Source organism: Phaseolus vulgaris, chromosome 8, assembly GCF_000499845.2.
Source record: "Phaseolus vulgaris cultivar G19833 chromosome 8, P. vulgaris v2.0, whole genome shotgun sequence".
Classification (NCBI taxonomy): Eukaryota; Viridiplantae; Streptophyta; class Magnoliopsida; order Fabales; family Fabaceae; genus Phaseolus; species Phaseolus vulgaris.
In genome coordinates, this window is record NC_023752.2 from 34,732,297 (window position 1) to 34,738,974 (window position 6,678).

Here is a 6,678-nt window from a genome sequence, read left to right on the forward strand (position 1 = left end):
GTATTGAGAATTTTGGTGGTAACACATAATTTTTTTTATTTATATTTATAACTTTATTTTGTCTTCAAAGTACTTTCATATACTTTATTATATATAATTTTACGTTTTCTTGTTATTAGTAACTAGTGGAAACACAAATACTCTCGCGCTTGTTTATCCGCATTTTTTATTTTTATCATTTACATATAATTATGTTTAATATTAAAATTTAAATAAATGATGTTATTTTTTGTACATTTGTATTATCCGTATAAATTTATAATTGATTCTAATAAATATGGATAATACACATGATAATGAATTGTTATCGAAACATAATAAATAGAGTAATTATATATGGTAAGTTAACAAATGTTAAGTAAAATTATAACATTTTTGTTACCTGCATTTTTTTATTGATCAAGTCAAACATAACAAATAGACGTCAATCTCATTTCTGAAACAATATTTGTGATATAAATAGTGTTGTTTCTCCTTTCTCTATAAGTTTTTCTTCATGTATTCATTTGTCCTTTGTTCAATGGTCATTTTTCATTTTCTATTTCTAACATTTAGTCTTCAAGTTTGTGTTTGTTGTTCTTATGTCGATCTTTTATTACTTATATTTTCCATTTTGTTATGTAATCTATTAAAATGTGGAAAAATAATAAACATTAAAAAATTATAAAAATTACATATTTATAGTTACTTATAATTAGAAAATTTTAAAGTACTAAATCATTTGTTTAAAATAAGATGGTATAATTTTTTAATACTATTTTGTGATAAAATTACAGTAAAGAAAACTAGGTTAGTAAATAATAAAATAAACAAAGAAGGGTATTGATATATTAATTTCAAGTAAATTTCATATTTGTTAACAATATTAATTTTATGTACAAGGAACTTATGTGATATTTCTTTATCATAAAATTTAAGAAAAAGAGAGAAAACACCCGAAATATGAAATGGATTAATTTTAAATGTAAATGATAACATTTTAGAAGACTCTCTTTAACTGATTTCATAAGACTGTTTTTGTCTATAAAAAAACTCACACATTACAACACAATAAAAATTGAAAATTTATAACTATTAATAAAATATGAAAAATATACTATCAATTTATTCTCTTTTTTTCATATTTTTTTTATTATATATATATTTTTTTTAATATCAGTTTTCCACAAAATCATTACAAAATTTTACATTAGTTAATTATCATCAAAACAATACATCACATTCACTAATGTTATCAAATTTCTTACAATCTTTATTTATCTTCACAACTTTTTATTCCAAAATATATCTTTATTAAATATTTTGATTATACGATTGTCAAAATAAGTATTTAATTTAAATTTTTTAGATCTTATAACTAATCTCACATATATATATATATATTATTTATAATGTATTATATTTTAAAGATGTATTCAAAGTTAATTTTAGTGTTATAGTTTTTTTTTTTTACTTTTAAAGTATAATAAGACTAATAAAAATAAAATTATTATGCATATCATAACAATAAATGTACACTATTTTATTTGAAATTTTTTCCTTTCTCTATAAATCTTACATTTTATTTTATGTTTTGTTGGTACTATCCCGACCAGTCCTCGGTCATCGACTCAGAGGCTGACCTTAGACATCGCGCATCGATGCTTGGTAATGGAAGGGGGTCACGTGAAGTGGGCCCCAAACGCACCTACCAGGGGATTGGTTAGTCTTTGGTATTGCTATTCTAAGCCCGATGTTGGAGATCGACATCAGACCTCGTCAGTAGAGGGAGAAGATCGAACATTGGCCGTCAAGATGTAGTAGAAGGCCACGTAAGGTGGACCCTAGAGTTTTGTTAAGATAACAGTTAAAGACAAGAGATTTGTGGGAAGCCTAAGTCATGAGAGATCCATGCACTTGGTGTGTATGACGCATAGAGGCGCAACACGTATGGATAATCCTGGGAGGCGTTAAGGCCCATTAGAATTAGGGTTTCCAGGGAAGTTTCATGCATGGCACGTGGACACTTAGGGCACCCACAAACAGATGGCGCGGGAGATTAGGTGCACAAGTTGGTACCCAGGCGGCCACTCTGTTATTTTTTGTACTCCAGTTAAGGGAAGTTCATGTGCCAGATACGCTAAGATCCTATGAATAGCGGTACAAAGACATTCTCCAAGGAACCCTAATCAAAGGTAACACAAAGGTAAACCCTAGTTTCAACCTATATAAAGGGTGCCCAAAACCTTAGTAAGGTACGCATTTTTTAAGACTGAAGCTATTCTATATATTTGGTGTTCTTTGCCTAATACTGACTTCAGCGTCGGAGTACAAACAGTCGCTAGGGCGCCTCTTTTGTGTTTGCAGGTGAGAAGTTTCTTGACGAAGAAGGCACGTTTCTCAAGCGAGGATAGCACGTTTCTCAACCGGCGAGGCGAGTGAACCAGCAAGAACATTTGACGCCCACCGTGGGGTCCGTTAAAACAAGGTCCCACTCACAGTTACATAAGGAGTCTTTACCCGCAATATGAGAAATACGAGGCAAGTAGTCACGACCCACAAGGTCCAGCACTTCGTGTGGAGAAACATAGTATGCCGCTTCGGAATCCCGAAGAGGCTAGTATCCGATAATGGTACCCAGTTCGCAAGCTAGCAATTAGGCAAGCTATGTGCAGAATTGGGGATAAAGCAAGTATGTGCGTCAGTGGAACACCCCCAAACAAACGGAAAAGTCGAGTCGGCCAACCGAGTTCTGCTTAGAGGCCTGAAAAGAAGCTTGGACAAAGCCAAAGGGACCTGGGTAGAAGAAGTTCCTAGGATCGTGTGGGCCTACCACACCACCCCTCAGTCCACAACCAAGGAAACGTCATTTTGCTTGGTATATGGTTCGGACGCTATGATCCCGGTAGAAATCCAGGAGAGCTCACCACATTTTCAGAACTTCGTGGTTGAAGAGTCAAACGAGGAAAAAAAGGTGAACTTGGACCTACTGGATGAAGTGAGGGAAGAAGCAAGGATTAAAGCAGAAGCCTTGAAAAGGAGGGTAGAGTACAAGTACAACTCCAAGCTAAGACCTCGACATTTCCAGGTCACCGATCTGGTGATGATGAAGGCCCACCCGTACCAGTTAGAAAATAAGCTATCTCCCAAGTGCACTGGTCCTTTCAGAATAACGGAGGCCCTTGGGAATGGAGCATGTAGACTCGAGACATTAGAAGGTGGCGCGATTCCTCATACTTGGAATGCGACCAACCTGAAGTTTTATTTTAGTTAAATCTTGCACTTGTACACGTTTATGGGGACACTCTTTTTCCCTTAAAAGGGTTTTTTAACGAGGTCACCCGAATAAAAGTTATTCAGTTAAAAGTACATTGCAAATAAACGAATCTCTCCCTTTTGGTGATAAAGTCAAGAGCAGAAGTAGTATGGTTCCCCAAGTGGGCAACCCTCTTGCGTAAGTTCACCAACCACGAGAATAGTACGGTTCATAGAAATAAACGAACCTCTCCCTTGTGGTGATTAGTCAAGAGCGAAAGTAGTATGGTTCCCCAAGGGGACCTCCCTCTTGCGAAAGTTCACCCAGTTCGAGAATGGTATGATTCACTAAGATAAAAGAACCTCTTCCCTCAAAGTGATGCCTAGAGAAGTAGAGGTCGTTTGGTTTTCCCAATAAGCCCTTCTGGTGCAAGTTCACCTAGGCGAAAAAGAATATGGTTCGATAAAACTAAAGGAACCTCTTTCCCTGAGATATTATGCAGAAAACAAAGGAAGTTTGGCCTCCCTAGGTAAACCCCTCTTGCGTAAATACACCAAGGCGAAAGAAAGTGTAGTACGAGTATCAGATTCTCAGCTATACCCAGACTCTATACAACAAGGGTGAAATTGAGAAAGTAATTGCCCACTTGGGGTAGCCAACATCGAAAAAAAGGAAGGCGTACGCCCCCTCTCATGTATTAAACTCCAAGGACAAACACGCAAGACGAATAGAGGTAACAACTAGAAAGAACAAATAGTTATAAAGTGTGCATACAAAGAGGTTTGGTTGACAACGAAATAAGATTACAAAGAGAGTCATTCCCGCGGCACGATCTGGTCGTCCACAACTGATGTGATTCCAATAACATGATAGAGATATGATATGAACATGTTATGGATTCAACAAGAGTTGGAATATGATTAGGCACTTTTTAAGAATTGGATCAATGTTCTTATCATTCAAGAACTCACAAAAACACAAAAATCAAGCCAAACTCACATAGAAATCCATTTTGAACAACAAACCCATGGATAGAAACTCAAGAACACAACATATAGCATTTATACCCATGGAGGACGTGAACAAAACAGCAAGAACAACCAATTTGCATCGATTAAATTGAATATAAGTGCAACAAATGAAAGAGGACATCATAAGGAAGAGATTGCACCGATTGAAAGTGAAAACAAACAAGTAGAACAAAAATGGGTAATTTGGAATGAAGGGAAAATGGACTTATGTGGATGAAGCTCTTGGAATGTGCACGCCACTTGAAGGATGGTTGGCTTCAAGATGAGTGTTGTTGCCGCCACTTGAGAGCCCAAGAATTTACTCAAGATAAGACTAGAAGAGAAGAAGACACAAGTCTTTCTCAATCACTCACCAATTTGGTAGATGTTCTATACTCACAAAATCAATCTTATTATTTCAAAGACCTAAGCACCCCTTTTATAATAGAGAGGGTTGGTCACAGATGTACAAGAGAAGCTTACAAGAGAAGCTTGAAAGGTTGCCTTTTAACTCCTTCTATTCTAGCGCCTAAAGGAGTGTGAAGAGACACCTTTCTAGATTTTTCCTAAAACTAACACCTAAAGTGCTATACAATGGAGGTGTCTTTAAGGTTTCCCTCTTTAGCACATCCTAAAGCTATTCTATATTATTTACAAATTTATACAAAAGAAACTATAAAGAGAGATATTAATTGGAGCCCATTCTTGAATGCTTGTAGTTTTCTTGTTGGCTTTAGGCTTGGTCCTCTCTTAATTTAATTCTTCTTTAATTTTTTAGAAGAAAAGAAGGAAGAACTTTAAATGCTTGGGTGGATGGCCTCTTCCTCTATTAGTGAAATCCTCTCTTACTTGATCTCCATCAACAACACATTTGGACTCGTCGAAAAGGGAGGGGTCTACCTCAGGATATGCTCAAGCAAACTGAGTTATGGCATCTTGAAACCCCTCACCATAGGCCGCGACACCATCATTAGTGAGTTCCTCCTCCGTCCTTCTGAGGGATTCAATTGCCCGGGCCAAGGACTCGGTTTTCTCGACCAATTTGCCTTCAACCTGTCCCAAGAGGATCTCACGCTGCGTGCTCCTGCTCTCCATATTAGCCACCTTTTCCTTCAGTTCGGCCACGATGTCGTCTAGCTCAACTGTGCGAGTACGTAGATGCAGGATCTTTGCTTCTAGTTCGACCGCCTCCAGGCTCTTGTCTTGAAGGGCCTTTTTGGCGTGTTTCTCGGACTGACGAAGGCTTGTCATCTCCTGGAACAGGGCGGTTTCACGATTGGCAAAGACTTTGGCCCTGGCGGCAAAATCCTCCTCGAGCTTCGCCTTCTTGACCTCGAGGTCCTTGAACTCTTGGGTCTTGCTAAGTTCCAGGTTGGAGGCAAACAAGAGATCCTCCAGAACCTCAGCCACACGCTCCCGAAGAATATTGTCGTCTAAACCCTCCACCTCGCGGCTTTGGAAACGACTAAGCGCCTTTTTTAGCAGCGAAGGGAGGGGCGGGAAGGAATCCGTCTCTTGGCCTTCGGGGGCACTCTCTCCCCCACCCTCGAGAGCAACAACTGGAAGGGGGGAGGAGGCGCTGGGAGGATGGTCTAGGAAGGTCAGGGCGCCAGCCGAGACAGAAGCAGAGGGCGCCGCAGTCATGCCCACCCTCGGTCGCTTGAAGACCAGACCAGTACAAGTATCTTCGTCGTCCGACTCTACCGCCAATACCCCTCTGAGTTCAACGACGGTAGGGGTGGATTAGTAGGTTGCGAAGCAGGGGCAATAGATGTCGAAGGGGCCAAGGGTATCGAAAGGCTCGCCCCAGTGGCAGCCACCCTTTGCTTGGCCAAGAGATATGCCAATTTCTTCTTCTTTTCTTTGCTGAGAAGCATATCTGTGTAAAAGAAACAGGTCAATATGGAACAAGCGAACAAGACTAGAATACAAGCAAGACTGAAACAAAATGAAAAGCACAGGAACAAAAGAGTACCAATGTAGCTTTCGAGATCCTCGGGGCTATACTCACGCTTGAGCAGCTCCAAAGTGCTCAGAGGGGCAGAGAACTCTGACAAAAGCTCACATACACCTTGGTCCTGAGTAGAAAGATCCTCAGGACCCCGGACCCTCCGTAGGTTTAGCTTCTTTGTCCAGTACAAGGGGAACCCATCTAAAAGAGAGGGGTCCCTCCAGTTGCAGCGAACTTTAAAAAAGTTCTTTTTAAACCCCTTGTACGATTGCTGAAAGAGTGTCAAGAGTACTCTCCCAGCCACGCCATTGAGGCTAACCCACAACTTCTTCCCCGGGTCTTTGTGATGGAAGAGGCCCTAGCACCCAAAAGAGCGTCTAGCACCAACCTTGCATGAAAGGCAACCAAGAGAGCGTCTAGGACCAACCTTACATAGAGGGCACCCACAAGAAGCGTCTAGGCTGCACAAGGAGCGTCTAAAA